At 42.8% G+C, this 20,184-nt stretch overlaps 2 non-coding genes across 2 annotated transcripts; both read left to right on the top strand.

Moving 5' to 3' along the window:
- Positions 1–6,681: 6,681 nt before the first annotated feature.
- Trnat-ugu (transfer RNA threonine (anticodon UGU)) lies at positions 6,682–6,755 on the top strand. Its single transcript has one exon. It is a non-coding gene; the product is annotated as a tRNA-Thr (tRNA).
- Positions 6,756–7,118: 363 nt separating this feature from the next.
- On the top strand, positions 7,119–7,192 carry Trnat-ugu (transfer RNA threonine (anticodon UGU)). The gene has a single exon. It is a non-coding gene; the product is annotated as a tRNA-Thr (tRNA).
- The last annotated feature ends 12,992 nt before the right edge of the window (positions 7,193–20,184 follow it).

Below are 20,184 nucleotides of genomic sequence, written 5' to 3'. Positions count from 1 at the left end.
AAGGCAGTCCAGGCCAGGTTTCTTATACGGAGTAAAAAAAAAAAAAAATTGAAAAAGTTTTCGCATGACTTTATGTATGTTTAACTACGTCGTAAGCTGGTATGACAGGAGATTAGTGGTTATCGGCTAACCACGCATGGAGGGATTCGATTTAATCGACACAGATACATCTGATACATTATAAACATCAATAAAGTGCAGCCTGAGCAAGTCTGAGTCTCCGAGATGCTATCGTCAACATCGATGGGGGGATTAAATACGAAAGTGCTAGTCTGCGTCAAAAGTGAGCAGCTCTTGAACTGTGCCTTTGTGGGGCTCTCGCGTGAAGTAGCAGCATCGCGTCTGCGCGGACACCTCTCGCGTTTCCAGCTGTAGTTTTTGTCTCTTTTTGCTGGCGCATTGCGCTGGACGGAAGATACGCTACCTGACCTCGGATGCCCCGCCTCCGCGAAGTGTGCTGTCTCTGCGACCTCGCTCGCTGGTTTCCCTGTAACTTGAGAGCGGATGAAAGTGCCCTGCCGGTCGCTTTCATCACGCGCTTAAAGTGGCGAGCACCAAATGGACTGCTGCGTTTTCCAGAGTTTCAACTTCTAACTTACGTTCGAGAATGTAACGGCATGCTATAAAAATGACTGCCCTTTCTGTCATTTCTTATATTCTGAACTGACAAGTGAACAGCGCAGCGCTAAATCGTTTGTTGTCCTCCTCGAAAGAAACAGTATGCCTCGTTCTACATCTACATACTATGTTTGATCAAAAAGCAATCGGATTCCTTTTTATCCCACTGGTTGTATCCGAGTTCCAATTTTTTTATATTGTTGCTACAGAATGTTCCTGATGTGTGCTTGGGTTTTCATCTACTTTGAATATTTAGGTTATTGTTAACAGTAGGACAGGTTATACAAGTTTCCGCGTGCTCGTTGAATTTTTACTTTGGAAAAAGGTGGATCAAAAAATTTGCATTAAATTTTACTTTAAAAATGGAATAAAGTGCAGCGCCGCATTCGAAATGTTCACTGTGGTTTGTGATAAAACCACTATTAGTAAGATCACAGTTTGTGAGTGATATAAACGTTTCAAAGAGGGTCTACATCTACATCTACATGATTACCCTGCAATTCACATTTAAGTGCTTGGCAGAGGGTTCATCGAACCACAATCATACTATCTCCCTACCATCCCACTCCCGAACAGCGCGCGGGAAAAACGAACACCTAAACCTTTCTGTTCGAGCTCTGATTTCTTTTATTTTATTTTGATGGTCATTGCTACCTATGTAGGTTGGGCTCAACAAAATATTTTCGTATTCGGAAGAGAAAGTTGGTGACTGAAATTTCGTAAATAGATCTCGCCGCGACGAAATACGTCTTTGCTTTAATGACTTCCATCCCAACTCGCGTATCATATCTGCCACACTCTCTCCCCTATTACGTGATAATACAAAACGAGCTGCCCTTTTTTGCACCCTTTCGGTGTCCTCCGTCAATCCCACCTGGTAAAGATCCCACACCGCGCAGCAATATTCTAACAGAGGACGAACGAGTGTAGTGTAAGCTGTCTCTTTAGTGGACTTGTTGCGCTCGCCTTCCCCACAATATTATCTATGTGGTCTTTCCAACTGAAGTTGTTCGTAATTTTTACACCCAGGTACTTAGTTGAATTGACAGCTTTGAGAATTGTGCTATTTATCGAGTAATCGAATTCCAACGGATTTCTTTTGGAACTCATGTGGATCACCTCACACTTTTCATTATTTAGCGTCAACTGCCACCTGCCACACCATACAGCAATCTTTTCTAAATCACTTTGCAACTGATACTGGTCTTCGGATGACCTTACTAGACGGTAAATTACAGCATTATCTGCGAACAACCTAAGAGAACTGCTCAGATTGTGACCCAGGTCATTTATATAGATCAGGAACAGCAGAGGTCCCAGGACGCTTCCCTGGGGAACACCTGATATCACTTCAATTTTACTCGATGATTTGCCGTCTATTACTACGAACTGCGACCTTCCTGACAGGAAATCACGAATCCATTCGCACAACTGAGACGATACCCCATAGGCCCGCAGCTTGATTAGAAGTCGCTTGTGAGGAACGGTGTCAAAAGCTTTCCGGAAATCTAGAAATACGGAATCAACTTGAGATCCCCTGTCGATAGCGGCCATTATTTCGTGCGAATAAAGAGCTAGCTGCGTTGCACAAGAACGATGTTTTCTGAAACCATGCTGATTACGTATCAGCAGATCGTTCCCTTCGAGGTGATTCATAATGTTTGAATACAGGATATGCTCCAAAACCCTACTGCAAACCGACGTCAATGATATAGGTCTGTAGTTCGATGGATTACTCCTACTACCCTTCTTAAACAACACTGGTGCGACCTGCGCAATTTTCCAATCCTTTAGGTACAGATCTATCGGTGAGCGAGCGGTTGTATATGATTGCTAAGTAGGGTTCGAGAAGAAGTTGAAAGCGACGACCGCCCTGGACGCCCTAGCACATCAATTACTGACGACAAAGTGGAAGAGTACAGAAAATGGTTCTGGAAAATCGCAGAATCACCACCAGAGAGGTTACTGACGATACGGCATATCCTTTGGCTCATGACAAGCAATTTTTTCGGATGTTTCGGTCATAAAACGTGTAGCAACAAAGTTTGTTCCGACATTGTTGAATTTCGACCAAAAACAGCGTCTCGTAGACGTCGCTCAAGAATTGCTGATCGAAATCGACAACGATCCAGAACTTGTAAAGAAGGTTATAACAGGTGACGAAACATGGGTATACGGGTATGACGTCCAGACCCAACCGCCCTAATGAAAGCAGCCTGAAGAGCCAAGACTGAAAAAAAATCGACAAGGTCGATCACAAACGTTCTTCTCACTGTTTTCTTCGATTACAATGAGATAGTGCATCCTGACGTCCTGCCCTATGGTCATACGTTCAATAGGGAACGCTACATGGAAGATACTCTCCGTTTGCCTGAAGTAATCCGAAGAAAACGACCAGAATTGTGGCAGAACTACTAGTGGAAATTGCGTCGCAATAATGCTCCCGCACACACCTGAATGCTTGTTCGTGATTTTTGAACAGAACCGTTATACTGCCTCAGCCACCGAATACGCCGGACATGGCCCCCTGCGATTTCTTTCTATTGCCGAGGCTGAAGAGAACCGTGAAAGGACGTCTTTTGCCACCATTGATCAGATAAAAACAGAATAGCTCTATGGGCTGAACAAATGACGAAAAGTGAGTTCCAGCAGTGCTTCCAAGACTGGAAAAAGCTCTGGCACAAATGTAATATCTGTGGTGGGTTTACTCTGAAAAGGACAAAGCTGATAGTGACGAATAAATAAAGACTCTTGAAGAAAAACAAAAATTCCCGTTACTCTTTGATCACACCTAGTGCATACTCCGCAAGCCACAATACTATGTATGTCAGGGGTACGTTGTACTTCTGATAGTCATGCTCTTTCCTGTTTCTCTCGAAAAATGAGTGAGAGAGAAACGACCGTCTGTACACAGGATGGTTCTAATTAAACTTCAGCTGCTGAGGGGGTCTCAATCAAAAACGAAAGATCATAGGACAATAAAATTTTGTGTAAACATTTTTAAGGACATGTGGTCGAGACACAACGAACAAACCACTGAAAGAAACACGTTTTAGTTTTCACGCGATGGTAACATTTGTTAATTGCATACCATGTTTACATTCCAGGTTACAAGCGTTGCTCAATGTGATGGGCATCTGCATCCACGACAGCGTGGAAGGTTATACGAATATCATTTCACAGCTGATCGCAGCACTTTTCGAAAGGTGGACCATGGAATGTTCAGCTGCCGTGGCACAGCTAACGCACTGTTTGAAGACAAATCATCGCGTCCCACATTCCCAGCCATGGAAACAGTAACTTCTTCAACAGTTTGTGTGGCGGAATTAGCCCCCAGTGCCTCCCAGGAGCAATTCACAAATAGCCAGTTAATTCGTACTTCCGAATCGGGTTCTTCGGCACAGTGCAGAAAGAGGACCTTTCTGTATTCCTTTAATGCGTCGGTATTCACTAAGAGCAGCAGCGCTGTTGGTATTGTTTTGATAAAACAGCTTCAAGAGTAAACCCCTGTTCCCTTTTTCAGGCCGATGTTGACTGTAACTATAATGGACCTTGATGCTTGTGTTTCAACCCCAAGTCACCATACCAGTACAGGTGCCTTACGGCAAGTCGTCACACTCACGCTACTAACAACGTAAATCCTGCATCGCACAATCTGAACATCATTCCTACAATTGTTTACCAAAGAAAAGTGACCAAATAGCCGTAAGTATTGAGAAGTTGTTATTTTATTTATAGAACCAGTTTCGGCATGTTATTTTTTCCTCCGTGTATCTGATACTCTGTACATGGAGTGCATAGGCACCTGAAGATGGCATTATTCAGGTAATAACTTTTGAAAACATACGGCTGTTCGGTGATTTTTCTTTGTTAAATACCAGACCGGCCGCTGTGCCGTATCCATGATGGATCAGCAGAAATGGCCACGCCTATAAACTAGGGTACCGGTACCCATACGGTAAATAGTTTTCCGTCTTCACTAGCTCAGGTAGCAAAAGTTTAATAATAACAATCTTGTACTTCCGTACATGCCCTAATTTCTCTTATCTTCACGACCTTTACGCGTGATGTACGATGGGAATAGTAGACTTATTCTGCAACTGTTGCAACTGCCGATCATTTAAACTGTTTCAACACTGTTTCACGAAAAGAACGTTTTTCTCTCTCCGAAGATTCGCATTCGAGCTGACGAAGGTAGCTCGCTGGTCGAACCTACCGGTAACGAACCTACACTACGTGACCAAAAGTATCCGGACACCTGGATGAAAATGACTTACAAGTTCGCGTCGCCCTCCATCGGTAATGCTAGAATAGACCCCCCCCCCCCCCCAGATTTCTAGGGGAATGGCAGCCCATTCTACATGGAGTGCTGCACTGAGGAGAGGCATCGATGTCGGTCGGTGAGGCCTGGCACGAAGTCGGCGTTTCAGAGATCCCAAAGGTGTTCTATAGGATTCAGATCAGGCCTCTGCGGAGGTCGGTCCATTACAGGGATGTTATTGTCGTGTAACCACTCCGCCACAGGCCTGCATTACGAACAGGTACTCGACCGTGTTGTAAGATGTAATCGCCATCCCCGAACTGATCTTCCACAGTGAGAAGAGAGAAGGTGCTGAAAACATCAATGTAGGCCTGTACTGTGATAGTGCCACGCAAAACAATAAGGCGTGCAAGCCCCCTCCATGAAAAACACGAGCACACCATAAAACCACCGCTTCCGAATTTTAATGTTGACACTACACATGCTGGCTGATGACGTTCACCGGGCATTCACCATACCCACACCATCCCATCAGATCGCCACATTGTGTACCGTCATTAGTCACTCCACACAACGTTTTTCCACTGTTCAATCGTCCAAAGTTTACGCTCCTTATACCAAGCGAGGCATCGTTTGGCTTTTATCGGCGTGATGTGTGGCTTATGAGCAGCCGCTCGACCATGAAATCCAAGTTTTCTCTCCTCCCACCTAACTGTCATAGTACTTGCAGTGGACCCTGATGTAATTTTGAGTTCCTGTGTGATGGTCTGGATAGATGTCTGCCTATTACACATCACGACCCTCTTCAACTGTCGGTGGTCTCTGTCGGTCAACAGACGAGGTCGGCCTGTACGCTTTTGTGCTGTACTTGTCCCTTCACATTTCCACTTCACTATCACATTGGAAACAGTGGACCTAGGGATATTTAGGAGTGTGGAAATCTCGCGTACAGACGTTTGACACAAGTGACACCAATTCACCTGACCACGTTCGAAGTCCGTGATTTCCGCGGTGCGCCCCATTCTGCTCTCTCACGATGTCTAATGACTACTGAGGTCGCTGATGTGGAGTACCTGGCAGCACAATGCACCTAATATGAAAAAGTATGTTTGGAGCCACGCGGACCGCGACAAGGCGCCTCGGACCACTCGGCTACAACGCGCGGCGAATTCTTATCACATGGAGTTGCTGTTGTACTCAGTTCTAAAGGTGACCAATATGCTGTTATGAAATTGGTCATAGTAGCTGGCTCATCAGTATATCTTATAATGATAGCTACTTTTTATACAAAGACAGTAACTTGTTCTCGAAAGAACAGTTATTGTTGATGACCGTGCAGCTTTTCCCTGAAATAAATGATGACTAACTGACAACCTCAGCTGCTGACAGGTGTTGTTGTTATACCTCGATGTGGACAGCTGAAAATGTGTGCCCCGACACACATTTTCAGCTGTCCACATCGAGGTATAACAACAACACCTGTCAGCAGCTGAGGTTGTCAGTTAGTCATCATTTATTTCAGGGAAAAGCTGCACGGTCATCAACAATAACTGTTCTTTCGAGAACAAGTTACTGTCTTTGTATATATAGTAAAGGCTACCCAGCCATTGACCTTTGTCTGTGCGAATGCGCACAGGTTGCCCAAACTCTTACGGGAATCGCCAGCGCGTGCGCGAGTAATGAGTGGGTGGGCAAATGTCTATAAGGTTCAATACATATGTAGAATTGTGGACAGTTGGGAATGTGAATCTCACGGGGAGCGTGCAAGGGATAAGTCCCTGCAGTCGCGCTATTCATCTGTGTCCTCGGTGGCTCAGATGGTTAGAGCGTCTGCCATGTAAGCAGGAGATCCCGGGTTCGAGTCCCGGTCGGGGCACACATTTTCAGCTGTCCACATCGAGGTATAACAACAACACCTGTCAGCAGCTGAGGTTGTCAGTTAGTCATCATTTATTTCAGGGAAAAGCTGCACGGTCATCAACAATAACTGTTCTTTCGAGAACAAGTTACTGTCTTTGTATATATAGTAAAGGCTACCCAGCCATTGACCTTTGTCTGTGCGAATGCGCACAGGTTGCCCAAACTCTTACGGGAATCGCCAGCGCGTGCGCGAGTAATGAGTGGGTGGGCAAATGTCTATAAGGTTCAATACATATGTAGAATTGTGGACAGTTGGGAATGTGAATCTCACGGGAAGCGTGCAAGGGATAAGTCCCTGCAGTCGCGCTATTCATCTGTGTCCTCGGTGGCTCAGATGGTTAGAGCGTCTGCCATGTAAGCAGGAGATCCCGGGTTCGAGTCCCGGTCGGGGCACACATTTTCAGCTGTTCACATCGAGGTATAACAACAACACCTGTCAGCAGCTGAGGTTGTCAGTTAGTCATCATTTATAGCTACTTTTACTAATTTACATGTTGTTACGCTGCAATGCATATCGCCTGATGACGTTTAATGAATGTAACCGCTAGTGGAAACTAGGGTGTTTCTTAACAACCACTGAGACAGTGTTTTACGTATACCTTAATGCTCAAGACTCAAGCGACGTGAGTAACTTCGTGTTGTTACCAAGGGTGGCCGTCGACCACTGCCTCTAGTGATAGATAGGCTGTTCGCAGTACAGTACCAATTCGGTACTGCACAGTGACAACCGGTGAGTAGTTCTACTAACCGTAACTGCCTCCTCGCTATGGAGCGCAGAAGCCAAGAAAGAGCATGGGTGGAGAAAAGAGGAAACGGACGTTAGAAGCTTCAAATTTGTACCCAAAGCTACGTAATTCCTAATTTTATTTTACATTCAAGCATCGGCAACAGATCTATTTTATACGACTGACAGTCTTTTGACACATATGTTTAATTGATCCGCCGGCCGAAGTGGCCGTGCGGTTAAAGGCGCTGCAGTCTGGAACCGCAAGACCGCTACGGTCGCAGGTTCGAATCCTGCCTCGGGCATGGATGTTTGTGATGTCCTTAGGTTAGTTAGGTTTAACTAGTTCTAAGTTCTAGGGGACTAATGACCTCAGCAGTTGAGTCCCATAGTGCTCAGAGCCATTTGAACCATTTTAATTGATCCCTCCTTCAGATAAATCTGATGCTGGGAGTACCTCTGGTCATTTCAGGCTATAGTTGATCACCGTTGAACATTATATTCACGTTGAAATTAGTAATGTTGTCAAAGATTTTGTGGACGGTAACTCTCAGAAAGTAGAATCTCTGTAAATGTTTTGTTTTATTTAATGGTTGATTACATGTTTCAGTGTTGTACATGTCAAAGCAAATGTAGATTCTACAAAATATGTATTATGTAAATCCAAAAACAAAATTAATATCGCAGTAAACTAGGATTAGATTAGCTAGCCAATTAAATTTCAACATCAGATGGGGGCGCCAAGGTAATCCTCGCCCCTAAGCAACAGATAGGCTACAGCCATATCTGATTTCCTCTATGAGAATCAAGGCTGCATGCTGGCTTAAAAAAAATTTAATCTACAAAAACTTTGACAAATTTGATCCAACCACATACATATTACCTGCTCAGAAATTCTTCTCTTGCGTAGAAGGAGTTATCAAATGTCTTAGGTTTGTTTTAAAAGCTTTCATTATCTGCCAACACTTTTACTTCTCAAGGAAGATAGTGAAATATCTTTGTGACTACATACATTACTATTTTGTGCAAGAATAGGTTAGGTTCTGAAACGTGAAGGCTATTTCTTTTCCCAGTGTTATATTTACAAATAATACTACTATTTTCACATTTTCTTCGGAACGAACTTCATAAGACAGTAAATATATTGTGAGGTTTGTGCTAGTATGCCCAACTTTTTTAAATACATACATACATGAAGGTTAAGGATGGCCACCAAATATTTTGCATCGCCATTCTATGCAAAGAATACTTTGTGTCTGTCTTCTTATTTGATATTTTCTTAGACCTAATTATTTGTTTAAGATTTAGAATTTGCCCTGGGAAGGATCTGTTACTCCTAAATACAACCTGATACTTTTCAAATGGTTTATCTAATTAAGGATTTAACACGTCCAGAAAAACTTCCGATAAGATCTTCTATTCTAAGGGCGGTAATGATATTCCTGTTTTGTTTGCTTTTTTATGAAGTGGATGAATTATTGCAACCTTCCACTTTTCTGGAATTGTTTCAGTGTCCTAGACCTTACATAGTTTTTCTTGCATAATTGTGACACATCTATCGCCACTAGCTTTTAGAATTTCTAAAGTAAGGTTATCTTCACCTGGGGCTTGTGTTTTAATTGCTTTCTCTAATTTTTAATCATATCGATGCTTAGTGGTTTTCAATTTTCGTTTAGTATATTATTATGCCGGTAGCTGACAGTTTTCTTCATTATTAATTGCGACTATTTCGTCTTCTTTCTAGAAGCACAGCGATTGCGGAATGCACCCAGATTCTTGATTGTTCTGATTCTTGATTGTTTTGTAATAGTATCTTGCGTTATATTTGTTAAAACTTTCGTCTATAGTTTCTAATAGGTCCTTTCCAAATCACCCCTTTCCTTCCATAATAATTTTATATGTCAGTTCCTTCTCAAACTGATGGATTTTCGAGTTACTGTTTGTTTCTCTACTTTACCAGTTGTTCCAAGCTTTCAGTTTTTGTCTACGTGTTTCTTCACATTTATTATTCCACCATCTGCGCTTTCTTTGCTCGTTCTCTGTTGCAGACGATTCCTTCCATTACGAACGGCATATTAAATTTTATTTGCTACGAAGTCTTCAGTCCAATCCGAAATCTATTCGTATACGCTGTAAGCACATATTTTGCTTACTAGATAACCGTGCGAAATTGTACCGAAGTAATTCTGGTACACGAATACAAGATACGTTCTACATGTTCTTTACTACATGTTCTTTACTACATGTGTACGTTGCGGCTTCCAGGGGCCAGCTTGTTAGAGCCCACGAACTGAGTCGTTTTTTGTGACGCACGCTCCGGTACGTAAGGCGAGAATATGTGATGTCAGTCTTTTTGACGCAGATACGTGAACGTGCGACGGCCACGCAAATTTCAAGAGCGGGTGCCGGAAGCCCAAATGTAAATCGCCGAGGGAAAACTATTTACTGTTATAAAATAATTGTAGTTTAAATTAGTATAATAGGCAACTGGAAGCTGTACAACAGATATAAATAAATCAATAAATCAATTAAAATTCTTTCTAGGAACCTAAAAAACATTCGGTGGGGGGGGGGAATATTATCAGGACTACACGTTTACTATTACACGGTCAGCCAAGGTGATTATCGCACACTGGTGCTCGATTCGTCGATAGTCGGTTCGAAACTGGGAAAACAAAATTTTCGATTCCAGCGTTTTACTGGTAAGTGGACGAGAATTTGGGTTGTTCCTGACCAGGTATAGCGACTTACAGAATTAGGGTAAACTCTGTGATCTCTTTGCGATCTTGGGTAGTAGTGAGTTTAATGAACTCGCTCCCTTTGGTTCTATAATTTTTGAAAGTTCGTACATCCCGTCGGTCTGAAGAAAGCAGTTGTACCTCAGAGATATATTTCATCAAGCAAATTGTGAGTACTTTTACATCAAAAGCTGGACGGCATAGTTGCCGTGCAACCAACCAGTATGATCTCTGAGAAACGAGAGCTGCCTGATTCAGTGCGTGTTTGTCCACCGGTGAAGGGTGGTGATGAATGGCGCACGGCGGCGAGATACTTCCAGCGGGCGGAAACAACGTGCGAGCTAAAAGTCTGTGAATACGCGTCACAATCGGAACAAGAGGAACACTTGCTCTCTCCTGGGGTACAGGCCTTAAAGCACAGAATTCTCACGCAATTCTAGAAATAACTCTCAGTGATTCTACACATTTAGGATTGCCAAGCCCGACAGGAAACACAGTGGCTTTTGAAATCACTATAGCACTTAGGTTTGCTTGTCTTTCAGGCTGTCACGAGAACTGTAATGTTTCCTTGACAGGGAGTTGGCATCATCTGCCAATTCCCAACCCAGCAACAACGTGGTATACTGGGGAGATGAAGACGTCCTGGTTCGGTCATAGGCTGTCAAATCTCTTCTTTCGGACAATTTAAGGCAGATTTTGAGAGTTTTTCCGTATTATTGAAGTCGAATGCTGTATTTAGGCTACAATTTGCACAAAAAAAAAACAATAAGTCGCTTCATGACACAGTTTTAATCACTATGATTATGCCAGTCAACAATCAAAAACAGAACGCACGAAAGAAATTAATGAACACGTTAACATGATCCTATGTAGAATTTTGGAAGTAAGTACTGTTTATGAAGTTTATTTCTTGTTTTTGCACTTTGAAGAGTGTAAATCAACGAAATGGCTTGCTTTTTATTTTTGTTGGTATCCAGCAAGGTTTTCTCCATTGTCTCCCCCCCCCCCCCCTGCCAGCGGGCACCGGCTTATCTTAGCACTGTCCGTGATGCCGAGAAACTTTGTGTTCACCAATGAAGCTGAGATATATATCGGCGGTAGCATATCTACTGGCAGCTTAAACCTGGCCGGAAAGGTCTCACCTGAAGAGCCAGACAAAGTGTGCCTCACAACGACCCATTTTGCCTATTCTTCCAGTTCTTACATATCCTTTTGGTGTCTACTCCATAGAACAAGAGGAGCTCTTGAGCTGTAGAGAAACCTATCACCCCATGGCAGAAAACCCTGAGGACAAATCATGCTATATCAGGAGCAGAAAACTAGCAGCCCCAATACTTGAATAACCCTGCGCAGCGCCAATAACACGGCCAGGAGTCGTTTATCATTACCAAAAACCTTACAAGTTTGCTTCGGAAAAGGATGGAACCCTACAAGACGAAAAAGGCAACGAAATGTTAGAAGTCTATATAGACCAGGAGCTGCCAAAATTGTAGTGTCAGAATTGCAAATATGAAGTTGAGGTCACTGAATTACAAGAAATTAGATGGTGTGGAGAAGGGATTTTAAGTGAGAGTAAATCAGCAATCTTTTGCGGAGGCTGCAGAGTGAATGGAAGACATGAACATGGAACAGGAGGCATGGTGAGGAGGAGAAAAATGAGTTTTGTGAAGTACTAGAAAGAACAGTAGAAAGCATTGGTACCAGAAACATTAAGATCATTTCGGGAGATTTCAATGCCAGAGTTGGTCAGGAAGGCATGTATAGGCCAATAGCCGGGAAGAAGAGCGTACATGGGAAAGAAAATGACAATGGGCTGCGTCTCATCAGTTTTGCGACGAGGCAGGACCTTCGGGTGACGTCGATGATCTTTATCTACAAACAGATACACAAAGAGAACTGAACTTCCCCAGATGGTAATACAATCAATCAGACTGATCATGTAGAAGAGAGTTACAAGAAGTATACGCCTGATATTAGATATCACAGAGAAATTGATGCGTACAGACCATTACCTAGTAATCGGTGAACTACAACTACAGCTGTGTTATAAAAGGAAGAGGAACAACGAGGTCAAGAGATAGTTTGATGTCGAGAAGCTTAAGGATCCAGAGTTGTGTCACCAGCACAATATCACCGTGCATAATGAACCTGAAGTCCTGGTATCAAATCACAGTGATGAAAGAAATGTTAATGATCATTGGGAAGATATAAAGACTGCTGTAACTAAACCAACAAAGGAAATTGTAGCAGAAAAAAAACAACATCCAAGAAGAAATGGTTCAATGGTAATTGTGAATAAGCTGTGAAAGCCAGGAAGAGAGCTAGGGAAACACTCATACTGGGCAGAAACTGTGATAAAAAGTAGGAAGCAGTCAGAAGCCTAAAAGGAGAAACAAGTAGGATTCTGAGGGCACAGAAAATAAAATTCATGATGATTATGGTTAATGAAATAGAGAGGCCAAATACAGTATTTGATTTCAGAAAAATGTTTCAAATATTGAAAAGTACGATGAATGGTCGAAGAAATAAGGTGTTAGTACTAATGATACGGACGGAAATATGCTAAAGGATAAGTAAAGCATTCTGGACAGGTGGAGGGAATATTTTTGGCAGTTACTGAGTGCTGAAGACTCAGAAAATTTCTTCCCAGGAGGAACAATAACAGAAGGCATAGAGGAAGAAGAAATTGATGTAACTCAACAGGAAGTAGCTAGAGCAATTAAAAAACTTAAAGACTAATAAGACATCAGGAGAAGACAGGATAATGGCAGAGATACTGAAGGGAGAACGTGAACACTTAAGAAAGCTATATACAATCTCATAAGTGAAGTATGGAGAAAGATCTCAAAAGACTAGAAATCAGCTACCATTATCCCACTGCATAGGAAGAACAATAAAAAAAGACTGTAGTAATGAGAGAAATATTTCTCTACTAAGTACACTACACAAAATGCAATCATTCATAATTCTTAAAAACCTGAAGCCTTTTGCTGAAGACAGTGTTGGAGAATACCAGGCAGGTTTTCGGGCAGGAAAATCAAACATGTATTGAATTTTCACCATGAGACCAATCTGGGAACTCGACCATCGGTTCCTGGTTAAATCTGTAGATTTCTCAATGGCGTATGATAATATACACAGATTAAGTATGTAGGCCTACAACGACCCGTGAGAGATTGGCACACCAAGGTAGTCGATTAACGTTGTGAACCTGTGTACAGCAGACACAAAAGCCAAGGTGATATACCAGAAGGAGCTATCCAAGGAATTCAGAATCAGAATTGGTATCCGACAAGGTGATTCCATTTCATCATTGCTTTTTAATTTGTCCTGGAGAAAGTAATTCGAAAAATGAAAAGAGAAGGTATTAGAGTGGAGTTAAACTGAAGAACACAGCTGTTGGGATAAGCAGACGACACTGGAGCCACAGCGGGGTCATAGGAAGGGAGGGCAGAAGCCGTAGAGGACTTAGCGGTAAGACTGGACTCAGGATTAATACGGAGAAGGCTGAAATGACAGATGTATCCAGAGAAGTTCTAATACAGCCCCCATGCAAGTTGCAATATGGAATGTACACAAAGTGGAAAATTTTAAATACTTTGGCACTTGGTTCAACAGGCATAATAACTAAAACAGGAACTTAATCAGCGTATTGTCAATGGGTCTAAAACTTATTTCAGTCTGAAGCAGATAATGTCATAAAAATCTGTCACTTAATAACAAATTTAAAGCCTCTGATGCAGTGAAAGTACCGGTGTTGTTATAAGGGACACGCATGTTAACAACTACAAAAAGGATGAGAGAAGCTGTTGATCTTTCAACGGAAAATCATGAGAAGTTATCTGTGAAGAGAACACGTGGAGACGCAGAAAGAACCAGGAAATGTACGACCTCATGAGACAACCGAACATCACGAAGAAAATGAAAACGCGGAGAATAAGCTTGCCAGGGCACATATCCAGGGGGCTTGAAACGTGTCGAGCTAAAGCTGTGCTTATGTAAAAACGTGATGAACTACAGAAGGACTTTCAGCAGTTTGTTGTCCATGATAATTGGATCCAAAGTGCATAAGATTGTCATCTATGGAGGAATATTGCAAGGCCGGCGCACGATCTTCAGGCTCTGTGATCGCCGATATGTTGTATCTCACTCCATTTCTATCTTCGATTTTTAGTTTACAAAGCTAATCTTACATTATTGGCACAAGAATAGCAATTTCACGTTCTGTGCTGGGATTGAACGTCCAGCGCCTGGTCTCCTCCTCGTGGTTTCACCGTCCTTCAACCACTTTTGGCAGATGCCCACGTCAGTAGCACGCGAACAACTTAGGCGTTACCGGGAAGGTCGTTCCCAAGCACCACCTGTCCCGTTTCAAAGTTGTTCAAGTCAATGGTTTTTCCCCTCTACGGCCTGTACCGTCACTAGAATGATACCCCATTCGTCCCTGATGCGCTTGCATAATTTCCTTACCGCGTCAGGTGCCTATGAAAGCACTAAGCGCCGTTTAACCGCGGTGGGCAGCGGCCATACTGTTTTGACTCATGTGTGTGTGTGTCTGTGTGTGTGTGTGTGTGTGTGTATGTGTGTGTTTTAACTGTAACGGAATTCTAATATTCCCTTGAAGTGACATATGTCGTTTCTTCTTGTTAAGAACAACATATTCAATTCTGTAGTGAGGATGAAATTATTCAGACCCTCGCTTCGGCACTTTACAGGGTTTTAGCAAACTTAAATTTACTTCTGAAGGAGTCCGACCACGTACTAAAACACAAAAAATATTAAATCTGTTTATTAAACTTTGAACAGTCTGAAATTGTCACCTTTTAAGGATGCATCTCTACCAAACGCGTGAAAAGACTGGGCCAGTGTTTTAAATGCACACCATTCACCACCTGAATATCTTTATTATCACTAAGAAAACACTATATATACTAACAGAAACAATTTCTGAGATCAGCAACGACTATATTAAACAGCAATTAAGAAGAGAACAACAGTTCGGGTACCACTGCAGTTACAAAACGAAACAAGGGCTTTTATCAAATTATAGCTCTTTACAGACAGCCCCTTAAACTGGAAAGCTTTAATGTCAAAGTACTACCAAATATTATTATCATTTAAACCACATTGGTGTATATACAGGGTGGTCCATTGATAGTGACCGGCCAAATATCTCACGAAATAAGCATCAAACGAAAAAACTACAAAGAACGAAACTCGTCTAACTTGAAGGGGGAAACCAGATGGCGCTATGGTTGCCCCCTAGATGGCGCTGCCATAGGTCAAACGGATATCAACAGCGTTTTTTAAAACAAGAACCCCCATTTTTTATTACATATTCGTGCAGTACATAAGGAAATATGAATTATTTAGTTGGACCACATTTTTCGCTTTGTGATAGATGGCGCTGTAATAGTCACAAACATATGGCTCACAATTTTAGACGAACAGTTGGTAATACGTAGGTTTTTTAAATTAAAATACAGAACGTAGGTACGTTTGAACATTTCATTTCGGTTGTTCCAATGTGATACATGTACCTTTGTGAACTTATCATTTATGAGAACGCATGCTGTTACATCGTGATTACCTGTAAATACCACATGAATGCAATAAATGCTCAAAATGATGTCCGTCAACCTCAATGCAATTGGCAATACGTGTAACGAGGCACCTCTCAACAGCGAGTAGTTCGCACATGCATTGACAATGCGCTGACGTATTTTGTCAGGCGTTGTCGGTGGATCACGATAGCAAAAATCCTTCAACTTTCCCCCCAGAAAGAAATCCGGGGACATCACATCCAGTGAACGTGCGGGCAATGGTATGGTGCTTCGACGACCAATCCACCTGTCATGAAACATGCTATTCAATACCTCTTCAACCGCACGCGAGCTATGAGCCGGACATCAATCATCCTCGCACAAACGGCTGACACCGAAATAAGTGTCCAAGGAATAGAAAAGCAATTCGAATCACTCAACAGAGTCCACTGGGCCTGACGGGATACCAATTCGATTCTACACAGAGTACGCGAAAGAACTTGCCCCCCTTCTAACAGCCGTGTACCGCAAGTCTCTAGAAGAACGGAAGGTTCCAAATGATTGGAAAAGAGCACAGGTAGTCCCAGTCTTCAAGAAGGGTCGTCGAGCAGATGCGCAAAACTATAGAGCTATATCTCTGACGTCGATCTGTTGTAGAATTCTAGAACATGTTTTTTGCTCGTGTATCATGTCATTTCTGGAAACCCAGAATCTACGATGTAGGAGTCAACATGGATTCCGGAAACAGCGATCGTGTGAGACCCAACTCGCTTTATTTGTTCATGAGACCCAGAAAATATTAGATACAGGCTCCCAGGTAGATGCCATTTTCCTTGACTTCCGGAAGGCGTTCGATACAGTTCCGCACTGTCGCCTGATAAACAAAGTAAGAGCCTACGGAATATCAGACCAGCTGTGTGGCTGAATTGAAGAGTTTTTAGCAAACAGAACACAGCATGTTGTTCTCAATGGAGAGACGTCAACAGACGTTAAAGTAACCTCTGGCGTGCCACAGGGGAGTGTTATGGGACCATTGCTTTTCACAATATGTATATGCCGGCCGAAGTGGCCGTGCGGTTAAAGGCGCTGCAGTCTGGAACCGCAAGACCGCTACGGTCGCAGGTTCGAATCCTGCCTCGGGCATGGATGTTTATGATGTCCTTAGGTTAGTTAGGTTTAACTAGTTCTAAGTTCTAGGGGACTAATGACCTCAGCAGTTGAGTCCCATAGTGCTCAGAGCCATTTGAACCATTTTTGAACAATATGTATAAATGACCTAGTAGACAGTGTCGGAAGTTCCATGCGGCTTTTCGCGGATGATGCTGTAGTATACAGAGAAGTTGCAGCATTAGAAAATTGTAGCGAAATGCAGGAAGATCTGCAGCGGATAGGCACTCGGTGCAGGGAGTGGCAACTGACCCTTAACATAGACAAATGTAATGTGTTGCGAATACATAGAAAGAAGGATCCTTTATTGTATGACTATGTGATAGCGGAACAAACACTGATAGCAGTTACTTCCGTGAGTATGCGTGCGGAACGATTTGAAGTGGAATGATCATATAAAATTAATTGTTGGTAAGGCGGGTACCAGGTTGAGTTTCATTGGGAGAGTCCTTAGAAAATGTAGTCCATCAACAAAGGAGGTGGCTTAGAAAACACTCGTTCGACCTATACTTGAGTATTGCTCATCAGTGTGGGATCCGTACCAGGTCGGGTTGACAGAGAAGATATAGAAGATCCAAAGAAGAGCCGCGCGTTTCGTCACAGGGTTATTTGGTAAGCGTGATAGCGTTACGGAGATGTTTAGCAAACTCAAGTGGCAGACTCTGCAAGAGAGGCGCTCTGCAACGCGGTGTAGCTTGATGTCCAGGTTTCGAGAGGGTGCGTTTCTGGAGGTATCGAATATATTGCTTCCCCCTATTTATACCTCCCGAGGAGATCACGAATGTAAAATTAGAGAAATTCGAGCGCGCACGGAGGCTTTCCGGCAGTCTTTCTTCCTGCGAACCATACGCGACTGGAACAGGAAAGGGAGGTAATGACAGTGGCACGTAAAGTGCCCTCCGCCACACACCGTTGGGTGGCTTGCGGAGTATAAATGTAGATGTAGATGTAGATGTTGGAAGTACATCGCCATACTGTCATGCAGTGAAACATCTTTTAGTAACATCGGTTGAACATTACGTAGGAAATCATCATGAATTGCACCATTTAGATTGCCATCGATAAAATGGGGGCCAATTATCCTTCCTCCCATAATGCCGCACCATACATTAACCCGCCAAGGTTGCAGCCAGCGTGGGTTTCCCGTTGCCCAATAGTGCATATTATGCCGGTTTACGTTACCGCTGCTGGTGAATGATGCTTCGTCGCTAAATAGAATGCGAGCAAAAAATATGTCATCGTCCCGTAATTTCTCTTGTGTCCAGTGGCAGAGCTGTACACGCCATTCAAAGTCGTCGCCATGCAATTCCTGGTACATAGAAATATGGTACGGGTGCAATCTATGTTGATGTAGCATTCTCAACACCAACGTTTTTGAGATTCCCGATTCTCGCGCAATTTGTCTGCTACTGATGTGCCGATTAGCCGCGACAGCAGCTAAAATACCTACTTGGGCATCATCATTTGTTGCAGGTCGTGGTTGACGTTTCACACTTGGCTGAACACTTCCTGTTTCCTTAAATAACGTAACTATCCGGCGAACGGTCCGGACACTTGGATGATGTCGTCCAGGATACTGAGCAGCATACATAGCACACGCCTGTTGGGCATTTTGATCACAATAGCCATACATCAACACGATATCGACCTTTTCCGCAATTGGTAAAAGGTCCATTTTAACACTGGTAATGTATCACGAAGAAAATACCGTCCGCACTGGCGGAAAGTTACGTGATACCACGTACTTATACGTTAGTGGCTATTACAGCGCCATCTATCACAAAGCGAAAAAAGTGGTCCAACTAAAACATTCATATTTCTTTACGTACTACACGAATATGTAATAAAAATGGGGGTTCCTATTAAAAAAAAGAACGCTGTTGATATCCGTTTGACCTATGGCAGCGCCATCTAGCGGGCCAACCATAGTACCATCTGGTTTCCCCCTTCAAGCTAAACGAGTTTCGTTCTTTGTAGTTTTTTCGTTTGATGCTTATTTCGTGAGATATTTGGCCTGGTCACTATCAATGGACACCACCCTGTATATTAACAAAGGTCACACCTTGGGAGAACGATAACGAACGGAAATAAGTTAAATACAGTTTCCCATTACTTTTGACAAGAACATTACAAATTTGTCCCACTGGGTAAACTCAGCACTTAAACAACCATGAAACTAAGGCGCGAAGGTCCAAATTTTAGAATTAAAAAAAATAACGAATATGAAATGTCAAGACTCAGCGTTGTCTCTATATTTCCAGCGGGAAAGAAATTCCGGCGTCGTAGCTAACCTTAGAATTTCGTGAGTGAAGAAACAAATGTGATATCTGTTGCTGTGGGCTTTTTTACCCTGTTTCTTTTCCTTTTTTAAAAAAAGCTTTCACTATCTAAGAACACTGCCCAACGCAAGACCAGTCACAGTTAACAACAAGCGGCCAGAATGTACGGTAGAGATAAGTCGCTCAGGCACGAGATTTGAGCCATGCAATGCAGATTATATGCTTTTCCTCTTATAAGATTTGACTGGTAACACCAAACAAAATAAACAGAACCCAACAGGGTGATGGTCTGATAAAACAAGGAAACTTAAAAATATCTGTTTGCATCTAGGCACCGCGTTTTTGAAATATAGTGAAATGTGGCCAAACCAAGCGCGAGGTCCCCAAAGCCAATGCCGTTATAGCCCCTCTCCCCTCCCCCGACATTAAAAGAATGGAGGGTGGCTGCCACATTAAATAAACTACTCAGCCAAAATAATGAATTCTACAACAGTAGTAGCTTCCTGTAGTAATTAAAAAAATTAAAACCACATTACACTATTGAAACCAGGGTTACCAAACTGGCATTGACTGACTGGCAGCTTAGTCTCTTAGAATGAGAAAAACAGCAGTTACGTGAAAGAATTACTAGCTTACAACTACGTAAGTTAGCGAGCGGTGACCCCACTGAAAGCTTGGGCCTTTAGAATAATGAAAACAACATTTGCATGAAACAATTAATACACTACTGGCCATTAAAATTGCTACACCACGAAGATGACGTGCTACAGACGTGAAATTTGACCGACAGGAAGAAGGTGCTGTGATATGCAAATGATTAGCTTTTCAGAGCATTCACACAAGGTTGGCACCGGTGGCGGCACCTACAACGTGCTGACATGAGGAAAGTTTCCAACCGATTTCTCATACACAAACAGCAGTTGACCGGCGTTGC

The sequence above is a fragment of the Schistocerca nitens genome, chromosome 2 (genome assembly GCF_023898315.1).
Source record: "Schistocerca nitens isolate TAMUIC-IGC-003100 chromosome 2, iqSchNite1.1, whole genome shotgun sequence".
Lineage (NCBI taxonomy): Eukaryota > Metazoa > Arthropoda > Insecta > Orthoptera > Acrididae > Schistocerca > Schistocerca nitens.
Note: the sequence above shows the minus strand (reverse complement) of the source record. Positions and strands in the feature narration are given on the sequence as shown.